This window comes from Amblyomma mixtum, chromosome 3, assembly GCF_055824585.1.
Source record: "Amblyomma mixtum isolate Tamu chromosome 3, ASM5582458v1, whole genome shotgun sequence".
NCBI lineage: Eukaryota > Metazoa > Arthropoda > Arachnida > Ixodida > Ixodidae > Amblyomma > Amblyomma mixtum.
In genome coordinates this window covers 21,705,693-21,725,630 of record NC_143014.1, presented here as the reverse complement: position 1 = coordinate 21,725,630, position 19,938 = coordinate 21,705,693, and positions in this window count along the sequence as shown.

The following is a 19,938-nucleotide window of genomic DNA, read 5'->3' as shown; positions in this document are numbered from 1 at the left end:
ACAACATGAGCAGTGAATGTCATATTGCTGCGAATCTTTGTAATGTTTTGTAGTGTTTGTTTGTTCATGCTTCAAGGCTGCCTACACGCCGCTTTATCGCTTCGTTTGTGGCGCAAGACGCGCCTAGATTTATCTCGATTGATCGCATCCAGGCGGAGCCGGTTCTAGTTTGCGCCAGAATGTTGTAGTAACTTCCCAAGCTTTATCTCGAATGTTCGCTATCAGCTTTAAAAAGAGGACGGCCGACAGCGGCGGTCATTCTGTTCGACGACCGCCGAGCACACTTGTTGCTACGCCGCCACCGAGTGACTCAGTTCTTTGCGAGCGCAAGTCAGCCCAAATAAGTAGTTTCGTTTCGAAGACATTCTCGCTGTTTTCCTGTTCGCCCGACTGCAGTCACCACTACGTGACAATATGTTAAACCTCCCTTTCTTCACTCAACTGCTGCTGTCAACAGGCGACTAATATAATGCCTATGCACATACTTTCCTGAGCTGCGTTTAAGTTCTGCCTGGATTCAAAATGGGCAACTTGCTTCATCTTTCTGCGCTCTATCTCTCTTCTGCTCTTTCCTGTGTATGTTTGTTCGTGTGCCCAACGCCATCCCAAGAAAGCTATGCACCAACTTGCCCGGCAAGAAGTTCTTGCTTCCAACAATCTAAGAGATCATCAGATGCAGGCTGCCAAATTCACTGCTCATGAAATTTATCATGGGCTGTAGTAATGAAGTGAACAAAAAGAAAAATGACAAGAAAAGCCGTATCAGCTTCAGAGGGGAAGCAAAACAAATTTTTCGAAAACAATTGTTTAAGGTATGTTTCATTCCCTTGTAGTAAATAATAAGGAGGATAAATGTAATGGGATATTAACAACCAACTCAAAGAACACATTTAAAATAGGGAAATGCTTGAAACGAGCTGTGCCTTTCTAACGATGGTGATGTAAAAATATTTAGTTTGTAATTCATATTGTTTCAATGCGCGCATTATTCTGAAAATAAAAATTGGGAAAACGGAGGCAGTTAGTTCATACCGGCACTTACAGCTATACTTTGGATGTGATATTCATTGTGCATATCCCGCAGTAAAATAATTCAATTGCATAGACACCAGTATTTTCTTTTAATGTGCTGATGGCTTGCAGTAAGCCAGTAATGTGACCTCGCTGGTAGATTATCAGGTGCTTCATTCTTGTCTGTGCAGAGATGAGGAGGTATCAGACCACCCATGCTTGCTAGCCTGAAGTACACAAGTGTCTGCGTATAGGCCAAAGAAAAAAAATCGGTCAGTCAGACCTAGCACAAAACTGCTTTCACCCTAATGGAAACAGAAGCAAGAGTGAGATCCGTGATATCTAGCTTTCAAAAGACTGCTAAGAGCACAATGCAGAAAGTACAGTTTCAAAATAAGAGCAATGTATCCTTAGAAAAGAACGCTATACACCATCCAGCTCTGACTGGTACCTGCCATATTGAAATATTTCATGACGATGAATAATACCACTATATTAGCCTGTAACAACATTCTTCTGATCCATAACAATATAAATTGCCGCCACCGCGGTGGCTCAGTGGTTATGGCTCTCGGCTGCTGACGCGGAATACACGGGGTCGATCCCGGCCGCGCGGTGGTATTTCAATGGAGGCGAAATTGTATAGGCCCATGTACTGTGCGATGTCAGTGCACGTTAAAGAACCCCAGGTGGTCGAAATTTCTGGAGCCCTTCACTACGGCGTCCCTCGTAGCCTGAATCGTTTTAGGGCGTTAAATCCCCCATAAACCATAAACAATATTGTTACGTGGCGGCCAGCCGAATAATGAGGCGCGATGAACGATGAATAAGAGATGATTTAATGACCGCTGACCTAGCGCGAGCGCTCCGTCCCGCGCCACTGCCAGCTATCTCTTCTTCGTCACAATATTCATTGCCATTATAATGCAGAGACATTTACAACCGCTTGTTTTTAGAGAACTAATTCATTTTTCTTCTGTGTTTTACAAGTGACTGTTTAATTGCGGTAAGAAAATTAGGTGCGATGAAAACTTTGAGAACAGTTGTCACTCAACCTCAGTAGCTCACAGGCAGCATAGAGTGTCTACATCTGGGTCTCTCGGACTGGTGCCTCAAACACATTAATTGCACTCACGAAACATCTGACAACATGGTGATGCCGATAACCTCTTTGTTAAGGAGGAGAGCACTTCATGAATTCTGATCCTAGTGCATTTAGAAAACTTTCCTGTTTCCTGGTGTACTGATTCTTGGTTGATACTGCTGAAATAGTTGTAAAAGGATAGTAAGTGCATACGCAATGTCGCATTACTATTTCAAAATACTAGCCGGTATAATCCTTCGCCTCAATTTAAATAGCTCCATTCAGTTACAAACACAATAAAAACTCACGATATCTCGAGCACTCTGGGAGTAAGATCAATAAAGGTAAGTTCCAGTTCCTGCAAAAAAGCAATGCGATTACAGTAAGGCGAATGAATCAGTACCAATACCAGAGACATGGCAAAACACAATGTAAAATGGTTCGCTTCTAAGGGCACGACACTACAGCGCGAGTGGAAGCTCCAATTACACATCGCTGCGAAATCCAAGTGTCAGTACTTTTTCTCATTAAAGAACTCAATCGGGAATGCATGTCTCACCATTGCACACATAAAGTCGTTCGAACTAAAGTTATTTAAAAGCACAGTTGAAAAAATTACGCGCTGTTTGCTATGGTACAGCCCAAAGTGTGCAATTACAAACCCGAAAGCATTATCAGCGCAGTGTAGCGATATGTTGGAAGACGTAAAGGTGTATTACTAATTTTTTTCTTTGGAGAGGTTCTTTACTGCACCAGTTGGAAGTATGCTTGAAATGCCAAAAATGAAGCCAATCAACCGAAGCCAGTTCCCACAAAATGCGTAACACTCTCTGTAAGTGAACAACGCCGAAAAGGGATTACCAGAAGTTATTTTCGTGACAAAAGACATCGGAAACATTTCTTGCGCATTTGACGTGCGCACAGTTGTAGCTACATCGACATTCCACTGCCAGGCACTGAACGGCTGAGTACTGTGCGCATTCGTAACGTGGAATCGGCAGGCCATGCTTTGTTGAGCTTTGAATTGTACTCTGTACACGCAAACACATAAGAACACAAGCACGAAAAACTAAATGCCGGGAACCACTGCCCCTGAGAAGCATACGTCGTTCAAACACAGTGCTTTCCGCGCGTTGGTCCCATTCATCGCAATAATGAGCGCAACGATATCATAAGATTAGAAAAATGCAACTGTGCTACATATCAGAAATTCTTCGCTGCGGAGAGGAAATTATGGGCGCGAAGCGACGGTTACCATGGCTGTGTGACTGGCCCGCGGTCGCGTGAAAACAGCGCACTTGCCGAAGCCGTTGCGTCGAACTCAAACTTCTACGGCACTCCGAAGAAGTTGTCAGACAACACCCAGCAGCATCTACAGCACTCCATGCACCCCACCACAACATTTTGGAAGATAACTTTAAGGACTCTGCTGAGTCTACTCACATTCGTAAGCAGTCGGAACAGGTCGTTCTTTTTTCCACGTTGATGCCAGCGTTGTCACGGCGTGGTGCAGGCGCAATACAGCGTCGAATATTTTTAGAAAACTTCAGGCGCTTATGAAGGTCTTTCGAAGCGCACAGGTCGCACACCAATTTTGTAGCACGTTCAAGGAACCACAGCACGAAAAAGGCCGCACAAGGTACAACACAAAAAACTACGCCCGAAACGCAACCCGGCAATCCTGCATTTGTACATAGTGTATATTGTCGCTCTACCCCTATCTTTTTTTAATATCACTCCCCACTTTCTTTCCCTCTTCCTGTCCTCTCCCTGTCTTTTTATTCTCACTAGCCGCAGCTCAGGCGCTTCAGGCTTCGATGGGAGATGCCGCGACTAGCAACATCTTTTCCTTCCATTGCTATTTTATTTTATTAATAAATAGCCACCACCACCACCAACAACAAAAAGAACATGGCGCCGCAGCTGGCGACTTTGGGGATTGAACTGGATCAGCTTCGCCGTGATTTTTTTTTTTGGGGGGGGGGGGGGGGGGTGCTTTCTTGCCGCGGCTCCTGGCGGGAGTGTCGGCTTCGTCGGGAGCCGGTTACTCTGGGGTGCGGAAATCCTTTTCGCGCGGCAGGACTCATAATTAGGAGCAGGGCTAGTTCAACGTCTGGTTCAGCGTCTTTAAGTCGGGGATCGACTATCATACTGCACGATATGTGTCCGCAGGGGGCGCACACACATTTGCTGGGACTAGATAAGCCAGTGTTGCTCCTAACAACTAAATCCCCAAAGTGGGGTCTTGCCAACATAATACAGGAATTTTCACCACACAGGGAAGTTGACTTGTAGGCCTTACAACTGGCCTGTTGCAAAATCTGGGCAGCGCCGCTTAAAGTATTAATATTAAATCAAACAAACAATATTTATTAATTTATGTATACAGATACTAGCAAATACAAGAAACACGTCAGAAACATAATATTATTAATGGGCCTCTTTCCTGTAGCGGCTGCCAGTCTCAACTACACATTTGCTCTGCGGGAAAGGAATACGCCGGTCATTATAAGCCCCTCCACAATAGCTTCTTGGGCCTTGTTTAGGGCATTGACAAGAGAAGTGTAGGCTTCGCGTCTAGCCACAGATGTGCTTGACGAGCATGTGGACATGCCTTTCACACAGTACTTCGGGAGCGCTGTGCTTAATGCTCTTAATCTTTACACTATAAGATTTGAGAACGAGACTGCATTTTCTCCCTTGAGGCCGGGGCGCGGTGAGACGACGTGGGAATCTGCGTGGGCATGACCCTTGTTTGCAAAACTCTCGAAGACAGCTTCTCTTTACAGGGGAAGGGGTCTTTACCATTCATGCCAAACTTGTTTTGGGGGGCAGAAATCGGGTGCAGCGCTGGAGAAATGTATTGTCAGAAAAATGTCGCGCGCCTTTCGTGCACGCTTGTGTCCTGTGTTGTTGCGGTGATAAAGAGATTAGGCGCAGGTTTGCCAAGACATATCTTCACAGGTGAAATGCGTCCCCCCCCCCCCCACTGCTGCAATTGCGACGGAAGAGTGAATCGCAGCCTTGCCAGTACTAACCGCTGCACCCTACTCCCGACCCTAGGACGGGCCGCAACGCCGTGGTAGAAGTGTTTTTGCTATGCCTTAAAAGTGACTTACGAAGATTTGGAAATGGTCTGCTAGTACTGCACCAAATTATTTTCCCGCAGTGCGATGTGTGCTTGGTTCGTGGTAGAATACGTGCGCAGCGTTTGTCACGGAGATGCGGTGGCGCTGATGTCAGTAGCGACTTTCGCGTGGTAGGCAAAACAGGTTCCGTCTGCCCGTACCTACCGCAGGTGCCGCAGCTACCGGCGGCTGCATCGTGGCTGCGCACTGCAGAAGCAGCATGTACTGACCAGCTGCGTCGCTGTTGGATCCACGTAGTATCATAAAACGGAAAATTAGATTAGCCTTAATAGGTTCCTCGCATATAAATACCGCGTTAGGAAATGGGCCGCGGTAGTAAAAGCGCGAAGCCTGGGAGTCGACCGGCGCTGCCAGTCAACGTACTTCAAAGCAGGGAGATTGCCGCGCTCATTCACTAGCTGGACAGCATGGTACGCTTAAAATTGTGCAAGAAAAAAAAAAGCATGTATGTAGCTGCGCACATATTTAGCACCCTGAGCTGATGTGTACGGGCGCCGGAAGGGTCACTCTCCACCAAGGAGTGCATTATTTTGTTGATAGTACAGCATGTTTTAACTTGTGTAGAAGTTATATGAACGTATAATGGCGCGTTTTAGGGCATTTAATACATACTTCAAACTATTTCTTAACATGACCGACATATTTATTTAGTTCTAGTAGAAAGAAGTCTGGTAAGTTGAGACAATCTTGCGCGGTCACGTTGGCATGCTTCGAACAGCGTACTTTGAGTGTGACAAAATCCATATGCTTTTGATTGCATCAAGCATGTGTCATAAGCGGCTTCATGCAGTAGTACATAATCGCGAAGACTGTTTGGAAAGAAGCAACCGCAGGCGGGCTACCAACAGAGGCACGTAGAGAGATTGACAGGAGATGAGGCAATAAAAAGTGTTTTCTTTATTGATGCGTGAGATGTGTAACAAATTTGGTGCAAATATGAAATTGCTCTGCTAATTTCAGTAAGGCGTTTTATTTTCAGCTATACCTGTTGCAGTTCTTGGATAACTATAATTAACACCCTGGTCAAGTCACCCCGATTCTTGAATAATTAAGCAGAAAGTGGGGAAATTTTTTATGCCAGCATGTTGCCAAAGCCCTATTCTCTATGATGGCGGTATTACTTCTTTTTTTTAGATTCTCAGTACTTATGCATGCATAGACACATGAAAACTTTTCTTATAAAAATAACTAACATACTACTGCTCCTGTCGGAAAAAAAAATCGAGAGATTTATTGCACTCCTCAACGTCTCTGGAATCGTTCGCGACAAATTTCTATTTTCATTCGTTACAAATTTACGAAGGGGTGAGTGATGCCAATCGCATAAAATGTGGTAGATCGCAAAACAAACCTTTAATATTCCCTCGTTTATGGTCTCTTCGCTTTCGCTTTGGTCAAAGAAATGCGGCACTGAAATCAACGAAACCTCTGATCCCTGTTCTTCGTTGTGATACTACCATTGTGGTGCTCCGTCGTCGGAAACCCGCAGAATTTGCGACATGCCAGGACCATCAGAAAACCCATTACTTCACAATTTTTGACGACCACAGATCTAAAAAACCGTAATGTTATGAATTTCTACTGAATATTTTGCTATAATTTTTCGTAACCAAACAGAAGACCCAGGGCTGGGAAAGAATATAATTTCAAGAATCCAAAGTTTTCACCAAATTGACAGTTTAAGAAGTGGAGAAGTCACCCTGGCTGGTGCCTGATCTGATGGCTAAAAACAGCGGTTACGCGAGACAGATGAGATCGGGACACGATCGACGCTGTCCCCACATTTCGCACTGTGCGACACGTGTGTCAACAGACGGTGAGCGCACGTCGGCTCTGCCGAAAAAAATGCCAGTACTTCTCTCACCACTGTCCCGGGGTAAAATCATTCTTGCTAGTGCAGAGTGTCAAAAACATTACTTTATTCAATGCCTAGGGCAGAAACCAACATTTGAAACGCTTTCTATCCATAATAACACTGTGGCGAAATCCGCCATGCATGCCAACGGGAGCCCGTGTACTTAGAGGAATACTAAGTTGAAAGCATCAACCATTGTTATGATTCTCAGAAACTCAAAACGCGCCTACAAGCCTTGAAAACCGGCGCTGCCCCACATCAACTCGACGCCACTCCCTGGCCTCTTGCCTACCGCGAGTCCGGTAACGACTGCAGCGCCACCTCGCTTGTTTGCAAACATGGAGGAGGTCTATAGGAAGTTAAGGGAAAAGGGCCCATTTTTTCGCCGAAGAAAAAATTGGAAGCAATTGATGCAGACACAAATCAACCAGAAGTAGAAAAACGGTGAATACAATAACTTCGGCGATGAGCAAGGCTGCTCCTATTCGTGCTCATTATTCAGTATTGAGAGCTGATCATATTTTACAGCTTATCGAGGAAAAAATATTCGCTTGAACATACTTGTATCCTTTGTTGATCCCGCTTCGGGAGATTTCAAGCGATCGCAACGGCACTGAGGTTGTTGTTTACTCGAGAAAAGAAACGGATATAGAGTATATGAGCCGCTGAGTTTTGCCGAGCTCTTTATCGAGATCAGCCGTTGGTTCAGCGGGGTCGTTAGAAAATGTATTGCTGTTTCTTTGTGTTGAATTAGTTCTAGTGTGCTGATGTGCGGTCTGATTTAAAATTTTACCGCGTTTTTACCCCGAACAGAGCGAATTGATGTAGTGATGGAGTGAACAATCTGTAAAATTTGGCTCATTGTGAAGTCTTCCCGAGAGAATTCAATAGATTCTGTTTTGACTGCGAACGGAGTGAATTCATTTAGCGAAGGCACGAAACAAGAGTTATAAAGAAGACTCATTGTGAGAACATACCGAGCCAACTCTATAGAATTTCGTTTGATTGCGAGCGGAGCGAGTTATATAGCGAAGGCGCAAAAAAATCTGTATAAAATTCGACTCATTTTGAAGTCTTACAGAGCTTGTTCTATAGAATCTGTTTTGAATCAGAACAGAGAGAGTTCATATATAGCAAAGCGCAAAACAAGCTCTATAAAATTGGAATCATTATACAGTCTTACGGAGGCAATTCTATTGAATTTGTTTTGACTTCGAACGGAGCGAGTTCATATAGTGAAGGCACGAAACATTTTCTATAAAATTTGGCTCATTATGAACTCTTGTTGGGCCAATTCTAAACAATCACTGTTGACTGCGTACAGAGCTGAATTTTATAGTTAGGTCTCGTTAAGCAGTAAATAGAATACTTCATGAGCTAGCTCAATACGCAGCTAGTTGCAATAGAGATTTTTTAGAATCATTACGCTCCCTATACATGCTCAAAAGAAACTCGACATCCATTTTTGTATGGGCGCGTGCCCTGTGGCAGACAGCGCCGCAGACGATAACTCCGGGCCGCCTTTGGCCCTGGCTTCCGTCAGTGCCACCTATGTGCTACTCGTCTGCTACAGTGGGCGGTTCGTTTATCGTACTGTCTGAGGACTGTCCTCAGTGTAAACCTTGCTATCGTTTGAACGGCAGTATTTGCGAATAATGCAGCGTGCGCGGTGAAACGTCAGATTACACGAGAAACTTGCGTGCTTTGGGGAAGCACTCAGCGAATATATCGCCTTCTCGGGACATATCCGGCTTCACAGCCCACGTATACTATGGTGCTTTGAAAATGTAGCTTCTGAACGATGCAGCATACTTTCTCACAATCTTCATCAAATCACTCGCAATAAGCCACCTCCGTGGGCATTGTGTGAAACGAGAAAAATTCAGAAGGCACCTAATACTGCTTACGTGGATCGTGATCATCATCAGCCTGACTACGCTCACTGAAGGGCAAAGGCCTCTTCCATGTCTCTCTAATTAACCCTGTCCTTTGCCAGCTGCAGTCACCGCATCTCTGCAAACTTCTTTATCTAATCCGCCGCCATAACTTTCTGCCGCCCCCTTGCACGCTTGCCTTCTCTTGGTATCCACTCCTTTACCCTTAAGGGCCAACCGTTATCCTGCCTTCTCATTACATGCCCTGTCCAAGCCCATTTCTCCCTCTTGATTTCGACTAGGATGTCATTAACTCGCGTTTGTTTCCTTACTCACTCCGCCCGCTTCCGGTCTCTTAACGTTACACCTATTATTTTTCTTTCCATAGCTCGCTGCGTTGTCCTTAACTTAAGCTGAACTCTCTTTGTTAGCCTCCACGTTTCTGCCCCATAGGCGAGTACCGGTAAGGTACAGCTTTTGTATACTTTCCTCTTGAGGTATATTGCTGAACTGCCATTCATGATCTGAGAAAACCTTCCATATGCGCTCCACACCATTCTTATTCTTCTAGTTATTTCCCTTTCATGATATGGATCAGCGGTCAGCACCCGCCCTGAGTAGACGTATCCCCTTACCACTTAGAGAACCTCGATACCAATTGTGAACTGCTTTTCGCTTGCGATACTGTTGAACATTACTTTGCTTTTCAGCACGCTAATTTCTATACCTACAGTTCTGCTCTGCCTTTTTAACTCGTTGATCACGCTTTGCAGTTCATCTCCTGAGTTACTTAGCAAGGCAATGTCATCACTGAATCGCAGATTACTAAGGCATTCTCCATCAACTCTTATCCCCAACTGTTCCCAGTCCAGGCCTTGAAATAACTCCTGTAAACAGGCAGTGAATAGCAATGGCGAGATCGTGTTTTCCAGCCTGACACCCTTCCTTATTGGAATTTTATTGCTGATTTTATGGAGGATTATGCTAGCTGTGCAGTCGTTATAGGTATATATCTTCCAAAATTTTCGCATAACACTTTTCTGCAGCCTCATTCCACAATGCCTGCATGACCGCTCAGGTTTCCATTCAATGAAAAGCTTTCTCGTAATTAATGAAGGCTATATATAGGGATGGGTTATATTCTGCGCATTTTTCTATCACCTGATTGATAGTGTGAATATGGTCCATTGTCGAGTGTACTTTACGAAAGCCTGCCTGATCATTTGGTTCATTGAAATATAAGGTGGTCCTGACTATATTAGCGATTACCTTAGTAAAAGCATTAGTGTGTCATCGTGAGCGTTCAACCTCGACGCAGGTTGCGCACTGGGAAATTAAACGAAGACGCGCCTCCGAACGCTGATTCAACAAACGCTGAACCCACAAAGGTACGTGTGAACAAAGGTCCGAGGTACTCGACCACAGTTCGAATACCTGTCGCGAGCTAGTCTCGAAGATCACTAAGAGACCTATGCTATATGCAACGAGAAATCGTATGACACCACCCGCAACAGTGTACAAAAAGCTGTTGCGTCACAATTTTGATACGATAATTGGTGTTTGAGGAAAGGCAGTGCCGCAGTAACTGTCCCACATCTCGGTGGACACCTCAGTCGCGCCTTAAGATGGTGAGGATGGTGTCCCACATCTCGGAAGAAGTGAAGAGCGTGGCAAGGCATACAACTGAAGGCGCATAAGTCGCCGGTTCGAATCCGTGCCGCAAGCTCGCTTCCAAGTTGCTATAGCACATGTGAGCTATATGCAGCGAGAAATTATATGACCCGGAACGCTCTACGACACATGGTTGCGGAGAATTTTGGTGCGAATGTAGTCGTAAAAACTACCGCCGCATTGAGGTCAGGCAGTGGGGATATACGTATATAGAGGGAAGACATGTATATGATTGTCGGAAATGGCGGCGCTGCTGCTGCGTGCGTCCTACGGCCGATTGATGATGTTCATCCTATTTTTCTTGCCATCGCTGGGATTTTCTGTAGCATCTGCGAATACAAAAGCTAACACACGCCACCCAATTTTTTTATAATGGAACTAGAAATGTCCGCGCATTAAAAATACTTCTTAATGTTTTACTTACATGCGTTCTTATGAGCCGCGCTTCCGTCCGTACCCCCGGCAGGGAATCAGCACCACGCGCACGTAACGCGGTGTTTTCAAAATACACCGCCTTCAAATGACACTTCACACTTTCAAAACCTGTTCTAGATGAATTTGGTTCTTCTTCGAGAAGGGACGAGAACATAGCTGCCGTGCGAAATTAGAAAATTGCTTTGAAAACCTTTCCTTCCATGTATTCGCAAGGGCGCTAAGCGTACCTTTCACCCTTAGTCGGAACCGCCTACCGCTAACTTCCTGCTTTGGTTGTAAACACGGTGTTGGTCTATACGCAATGTCTTATGACCTTGAGGGTACCAGAAGCTTGGAAGAAGGCTAAAATAGTCTTAATCCTTATGAAAGGAGACGTCAAGGACTTGAAAAATTACACACCGATCACCTTACTGTCCGTCCGTTGGCTACAAAGTATTTACTAAGGTAATCGCTGATAGAGTCAGGACAACCTTGAACTACAATCAACCTAATGATCAGGCAGGCTTCTGGAAAGACAACTCGACAACAGAATACATTCACACCATCAATGACGTGAAAGAGAAATGTGCAAAATAAAACTAACCCCGATATATAGCCTTCATAGATTACGAGAAAGCCTTGGACTCAGTCATAACCTCAGCAGTCATGCAAGCATTGAGGAATCAGAGTTTAGACGAGTCTTCTGCGAAAATGCTGGAAAAAATCTATGACTGCACCGTTTTCATAGTCATCCATAAAGTCAGCAATAAAATTCCAATAAGTAAGGGTGTGAGGCAGGGAGAAAAAATTCCGCCAATTCTATTCACCACTTGTTTACAGGAGGCATTCAGCGTCCTGGATAGGGAAGATTTGGGAATAACAGCTGATTGAAAATACCTCACTAATCTGATATTCGCTCATGACATCCTTGCTAAGTCACTCAGGAAATACATCTTACCGATACTCTTACCGGTACTCACCTAAGGGGCAGAAACGTGGAGGCTAACTAAAAGGGTACAGCTTAAGTTAAGGACAATGCAACGAGCTATGGAAAGAAGAGTGATAGGTGTAACGTTAAGAGACCGGAAGCGGGCAGAGTGGGTGAGGGAACAATCGCAGGTTAATGACATCCCAGTCTAAATCAAGAGGAAGAACTGGGCTTAGGCAGGGCATGTATTGGGAAGGCTAGAAACCGATGGTCCTTAACAGTAACCGACTGGGTTCCAAAAGAAGGCAAGCTTAGTAGGGGGCGGTAGAAAGTTAGGTGGGGGATGGGATTAAGAAGTTTGCGGAGGTAAGGTGGCCGTGGCTGGCATAGGACAGGGTTAATTGGAGAGATATGCGAGAGGTCTTTGCTCTGCAGTGGGCGCAGTCATGCTGATGATGATAGTTTTAATGCAACTCAAGAACGGAGCTGCTTTTTCCCGTCAGAGGAGCGCCTTCCAGCCAATGGCGTCGGCCGATTCTCATGAGCCTGCTAGCGTGACAGTGCAAAGAGGGAGCTATCCCGACCATGTAGGGGGGGGGGGGGGGGTTCATATGCCACTCCCTGCACTGTCTTGCAGTGGCCTGCAATGGCTTATGGGAATCGGCCGACTCTATTGGCTGGAAGGGAACATTTGAAGGGGAAAGCCTTTGCGTTCTCGAGTTGTATCCCACCATGGTACTTAAAACTGAACTAGCTACAAATAAATAGAATAAGAATAGGTCGGTTGGTTTATGGGGTTTAACGTCCCAAAGCGACTAAGGCTATGAGAGACGCCGTCGTGGAGGGCTCCGGAAATTTCGACCACCTGGGGTTCTTTAACGTGCACTGACATCGCACAGTACACGGGCCTCGAATTTCTCCTCCAAAGAAATTCAACCGCCGCGGCCGGGATCGAACCCGCGTCTTTCGGGTCAGTAGCCGAGCACCATAACCACTGAGCCACCGCGGCGGCAGAGAATAAGAATAGAATTCAAATACAATGCATTTGAATGCCAGGCCGTTGCTATTCAAGCATTACACAGCATCGCATCTTATATGCAGGGTGTGTCTGGGATGTAATTCATTTTTTTTTGCGGCGCTCCTACCAGGTCCAGCGCGTTCGGACTGGTTGGGTCCGGGGGGGGGGGGGGGGGGGGAGTGGGGTACCCTTAGCTTCTCAGTGTTGCCTAGCTTAGCCCGATGCGGTTTCTGGGAGGGTCAGGAACGCTGTTTCCGTGAACCCCCTGAGAGTGCCTGTGTCACGACGTGCGATGGAGTCACGCTATGAATTCTGCACTGAACTCAACAAAAGCCTAGCTGGCACTTACCAAATGATTCAGCAAGATTACGGGGACTCTGCTTTGTGGTATTCTCATGTTTCAAGGTGGTTTATGTCGTTGAAAAAAAATGGTCGGTAAGAGGTGGACAATGAATCCCACTCTGGGCGGCCTTCAACAAGCAAAAGTGACGAAAATGGGCCCTGTGTTCATGATCTTTTGGACAGGGACAGTCAAATGAGTGTGCAGATGATAGAAGATCAATATTCTTTATGAATGAATGAACGATATAGTTTACTGCTCAATAGAAGTCAGTATTCCGAAAACCACTGGGCACTACATCTTTAGCGACAATTCAAACATGCGGCAAGTGTGCACTAAGCTGGTCCGCATACTGTTTACTGACGACCACGAGAACAACCGAGCGGTGATCGCGAGGAACTTTTAGAACGTGTGCAAAGTGAACCTCATATTGTCACGGGTCGTTCAAACGACGCGGGTCGTGGGGACACTGGAGACCACAGGAGCAGGCGCCAGGGACAGTCCAAGCGGTCGCGGCCGGGCTCACGAGCGATTTCCCACCGAGCCTCTTCCTCTTTGCCGGCGATCGGCTCCCCGCTCGTTGAAGATGACGTTAAGTGGAAACACACATGACAATATTTTGGACAATATCATTACCGCAGACGGAACATGGATATTTGAGTACGGCCCTGAAAAGAAGCGCCAAATATCGGAATTGCACATCTAAGATTTCCCTCGCCCCAAGAAGGAAAACATGAGTAAGTTAAAATTGAAAACCGCGCTTTTGTTAGTGACGCGAAGTTGTGGTTCACAACGAATCCGTAGCTGAAGGGCACACAGTGAACGCTGCCTACTGCGTGGCAGAGTCCAAGAGGTTAAAAAAAAAAGGTCGTCCGAATGTGAAAGGAGACAACGCTCCCAGCCACACCTCTGCGCGTCCGGGAGTTCTTGGCCAAGCACAACTTGGCAATGTTGTCACAGACCCCTAGAGTCTTAACCTGGCTCCGGCAGACTTTTACTGTACCCGAGGATTAAGACCGGCGCGTGTCATGTGTCCTCTTTTTCTCTGGGCTTGTAAAGTTTGCGCCTACAAATTTCATTATGCACAGCCTCCAACCAGCCCAGCTTTCTGCCCTGTTGAATTAAGACGGGCCTGAAAGGAATCCGTTTTGGGACCATTGAAGGGATCCAATACAAAGGCTCTGTATCTCGTCAGCCCCTTCCAGGATGCGTACAGGACACGTCCGAGTCGCTGGCAAAAACGTGTATGCCAAAGGGGACTACTTCGAAGAATTTGAAACGTCTATAACGGTATCTTTAATAAAACTTTTTAAACATATAATGGCATTAATTTCGGACACATCCTGTATATATGTATTGCTAGACTGACGCACAAGCTTGCCCAGAGATGTGCGCTTTTGGGGCAAAGATTGTGACTCCCAAGAAGTCGCACAAGTGGGGCCCGTTGCGTTCGAATTTGTGCGAGATGTAGCGCAGAATTGCTAGTCATAACCTCAGTAAGCCGTCAAACGGGAGTCGAACCGTCGGCCAACAAATGCAAGGGTGTCTATGGGAGTGGGTCAGCCCCGTAGCGCAAACTTATTGGTGGACACACCGCATTGTCACAAGTAATCAGCGATTCAGTGTCCGCCTAAATTTTTTCTTGTATAGCGCGACGCAGCCACGATCGTGTCCTGCGGCTCGTACGACTTCGCTTCCTTCTGCGACAAGCGTGTCGCTGGAGAAGTCGGCGTCGGGAACAGGTCGTCGCTACATTATAAAATACACTTTGTGCAAAAAAAAAAAAAACGAGTAATATCAAGGAGAGTTCACGGCAGTTTGCGCAGTTCTGGCACGAGCCCTTATAAGAAATTTTTTAGACAGTCTGTAGACTCCTCTCTTTAAAATCCGTAGGCTCTCTATAGACAAATCCTATAGAACAGTCCATAGACAATAGAAATGCTATAGACAGTCTATACACAATCTAAAGATTTATGGCGCCATACACTTTTAGTATACTTTTGTCTATAGACTATGAGTAGACAAAAATAAATATCTGTAGGAAGGCAATAGAATCTATAAGGAGTCTGTAGACCGTCTATAAAACATATTTATAAGGGAGGTCCCTTTCCTGCCGTGACGGCAGATCGCGAGGATTCCCTGGAGCATGTCATTTTTCCACATCATCAATAACTACTCGGCTAGCAGCATGGTGGACCATCAGCGAAGGTAAACGTGAGGGAAAGTTTGTCGTGTACCGAGGCTGAGATGAAGTGACACCGACGTAACATTTGCAAGCACTGCAGTGACGTATCCGCTGTGAATGCCGCTCTTGCTGCAGAATTCTACAAATTAACACAATGATGTCACAAGGTGATGTGAACGGTCTTCAGCCGCAGGTCATTCTGTGACATAGCAGTTAATTATCGCCTCGATGGGAACCCTATCGTGCTATGGTCAGCCATGTTGGTTCCACAGCAGTGCAAGATCTAAAAGAAAGCACTGTCTAATATATTTCTTTTGTTCGCTTCAAGAGTAAAAAAGCAAGTGCAACTTTTTAATTGAGTCACCTTCTGGATAGAACAATGAACGCTTTTAATTTTGCGATTTTCGCTACGGGTTCGGTTCTACAGCCTGTTTTTACGTAGCGCAAATGGTGGTGTTTCTGTAAAGTGCATTAATTTCAAATGCTTTATTTTTCCGCTAAACGCACACGTCACTGCAGTGCGCATTTTTTTTTTCGTTTATATTTTTCGGCCCCGGTTGCGCAACGCAAGCAACAAATGTTCACCATCTATGGAGAAATGCCCATTTCGCAGCGCTCAACTCGTGGACGCCGCGTCAGCTTTCTCCCTTGTAAAAGGTTCAACGGCGATTTTCCGCATGCAGGGCACAGGGGCAAAGAAACACTCGCCCCATTCTCCTTCGTCCTTCCAAGCAATCCTTTTGCAGAGCGCCCATGATGGCGCGCGACGGCCGTCAAAAGCTGTTTACGAGACGGTGGCCTTTGGGAGGACTCGGTCACTCAGCGGCGGGGATAAGACGCCAAGGACTGGCCGTATCTCGTGCGTTGGGGACAGCCGCCCCTCTCGGCCGCCGGCGACGTCGGAGACGTGATTGCGCGCGCTTTGTCGCCAGCCGTAGAAGCGCGCGCACTTATTCACGCCGACTGCTTGCCCCCCCCCCCGTCAACTTAAAGGCGCTTCACTTGTTTTGGCGCGCACTCTTGTATATACAGAAGTGAACACTGGTGCTGGCGCCGCGCTCAGGCCCAGGTCGCCATAGTAGCCGGTCACTGTATCTGCTCAATCAATTAGATCTTGACGTTATGTCTGGTCAATGAGCCCAACGTTTTCACTGAGATTGATGCACAGCGCTAGCTTTTTACAGAGCACTACCGAGGCATCACTGCTGACTTCTTCCTTAGTGCCATCCTCGCTACGCCGCGGCATTCCGACCAGAACAGCTCGAGCGCCGACCCTGCTCTACTGCGGTCATGCAAGATTGCTATTCGAAGACATTATTGCCCCGAAAGCCTACGAGATTGCAAAAATTAGACTGAGGATATTGGAGGGCGTGACGGAAAGCAAAATAATGAGGGAATTGTTAAGAAACAGGAAGAAGCGTCGACAAGAGAGAAAAGTACCTCTTTATTTGTTTCTTAGGTTCCAGCAGTTCTCATACGCTTAACCACAGCTATGTGGTATGTGCAGACAAGCAGAGGTGGTGGGCTGAGCTATTTCGCAGTTCCTCAGCAGGGCGGCTTCGAGTTTGGTGTGGGACTGGTGGCCGCAGAATGCATGGGTGCCATCTGTATCCCCCCTTGTGTCTACTTCGGCGCTGCCCGCGCTGTCTTAACGCAGCGTGCATTAGAGAACAAACACGAATTGGCTATGTTTCAGAGGAAATGAGAAGAAACTGAACTTGAGCGGGACGCGCGGTGAGTACATATAACAAATGGTGGGTCACGGCCACTGAAGGCGTTCCATGGAAGAAAAAAAGCATAGTCGGTTGCGGCCTGACGATCTGCGGCAGCATACCAGTGTTCCAGCTAAATGTAACTAAAAATTGCGTACTCCCCTAAGCCCAGTCAGCGGTAATTTTCTTTTGTGGAAACTTATTTACTTAGCAGAAGTTAATTAGCTGACTTTTTAAGTGTTAGTGTCAATGTGGAAGTTACAGACCACCTTAAAAGGCAGCCGACTGATATGTTTGCCCCAAGTTACCATTTACCCAGCTTTTTCAACGGTCTTGAAAAAAAAAGAAAAAAAAACAGAAAAATACTAAAGCTGCCCCATGGCAGATGTACGCATCCCAAGATGCGTCTCAGAGAACAAAATACGCTTCTCTCAGCAGCGCTTGACGAGAGGAATGTTCCGGCATCTGTTACGTGTTAGCTTCTGTACTTCGCAGTCCTTCATTCAAGTAGGACTTTTTGGTAAGCTAGTTGGGTCGTGATGCTTGGAACATGAGTGCGCTCAATTGATGTAGAAATAACGTGAACATTAATTGGCGTGGACACCGTGCTGTCCTTTATGTCTTCCGCCTGACTTCGTCAACTAAGAGCCCTCATACTACTTTTAAGGCCAGAAAATAAAGCTGTGTCAATGGCACTTTCCCCAAAAGTTTCAGTTAGCTGTTTTTCAAGATGAAGTGCAAATTCTCAATTGGCGCGTTATTCCTCAAGGCAACATTGACAAGGGTAGCTAATTAGACTTTGCTAATTAACTTTGGAGAAAGAAGAACAACTACAGACTGGGCCATGCGACTCTTAAAAGCCCCAAATTGGTTTCATGAGGCTGGAGCACACTTTTTTTTAAAACCTTGTTTACTTTTGAGCTGCGACACTCACTTAGTAAGAGATACCCCGCAAGAAATAAATGTTAAATAGAGTGTTGTAGCATAACGCTAACTGGCTTTCGCAGAGCCATCTGCACATGCGTAGAGGGTTCCGGTGGGCCACGTGACACCATCCACAGCATCAGCGCTGCTCTCCACGGTAGCGGAACGTGGATCGCGCTACGCGAAAAGTCTCTAAAGGCTCAGCAGAACGGTGATTCTTAGAATTAATATGCAGAAAACCCATGTAATGCTCAACAGTCTCGGAAGGGAACAAAAGTTTACAATTAGTAATGAGGCACTGGAAGTGATGAAGTAATGCGTCTACTTAGGCCAGGTAGTGACCGCTGATCCGGATCATGGCAGGGAAACAACTAAAAGAATAAGAATAGGGTGGAGCGCATATGGCAGGTTCTCTCAGATTATGAATAGCAGTTTACCAATGTCCCTCAAGAGAAAAGTATATAGCAGCTGCTGTATGTTACCGGTACCCACCTATGGGGCGGAAACGTGCAGGCTAACGAAAAGGGTTCAACTTAAATTGAGACAACGCAGTGAGCTATGGAATAGAAAATGATAGGTGTAACTTTAAGGGACAGGGGGGGGGGGGGGGGCATAGTAGGTCAGAGAACAAACGCAGGTTAGTGAGATCCCAGCTGAAATAAACAAGAAATGGGCTTTTGTGGGGTATGCCAATATTAAATAATATAGGGCCCGAACGAGACCCCTGAGGAACGTCGGAATAAACAGCTAATAAAGAGAGTTGACTCCATCAATATTTACGAAGTGTCTACGTTTTCTCAAGTAGGAAATAACTCAAGGTATCACTTAGCACGGCACACCAATCATTTCTGTTTTTGAGATCAACTTATCGTGTGGGAATCTGCAAAGGCCTTCGAGTAATTTAAGGAAAGTCTATCTTTCCTCCGATGTCGGTGATTTTGGGCATTGCATCTACCCGCTTAGCTAACTGCGTACATGTAGGATATCCTACCGCAGACCATCTTTAGTGTTGATAATTATTTTGGTTTGTTTCGTTAAAGCTTGCTTTGCTTCGTCGAAAATCATTTAGATACTCAGTCACTCTGTGTTGTAACAGCTTGCAAGCGCTACAAGTTAGACAAATCTGGCAGCAATTGTCGACCTCCGTTCAGCTACACTTTTTAAATAACTAAACAACCCCTGAGACACTTCAGTCCTCGGGAACGGCACCAGACACTGGAAAATGTTAAACATTATTATTACGAAGCATGATAATGCTTCAGCGTACATTTTGAGAAAAGGAGTGTGAAGGCAAAAGGGTCCTGGCGGCTTAGGATAAAGGCGTAAAACAGATCTACAATACTTTATTTGCGTATGTTGAAGTTCGCTTGACTTATACCCAGCTGCGGATAAGCTTAACCACACGCTGAATCTGTCGGTTTGTCAGCAATAAAGAGCACGAAAACAGGACCTTGCAGATTGCAGCAGAATAGAGCTCTGTTGGAGTGTATTAGAGAGAAAAAAATTGGTAGGGCTTTAACGTAGGTAAACCGAGTAGACGTGCGAAAGCAAGTGTTTAGCCAGGTTGGCTCATGGTTTTGCTTTGATGTGTCGTCGGCACTTCGATGGGTCGTAGTTAAGCTCTGAAGGAGGTTAAGCTGACCTGATCTGTTCGCGCCGTAGATGGAAGTTGATGAAGAGAACTATGTGCAATGCACAGCGCGAGAGCGTGTTGCAGTTTAACACGAGGCGTGAACGGCTTCGCGATAGTGTAGTGCTCTTGCGCAGCGGCCT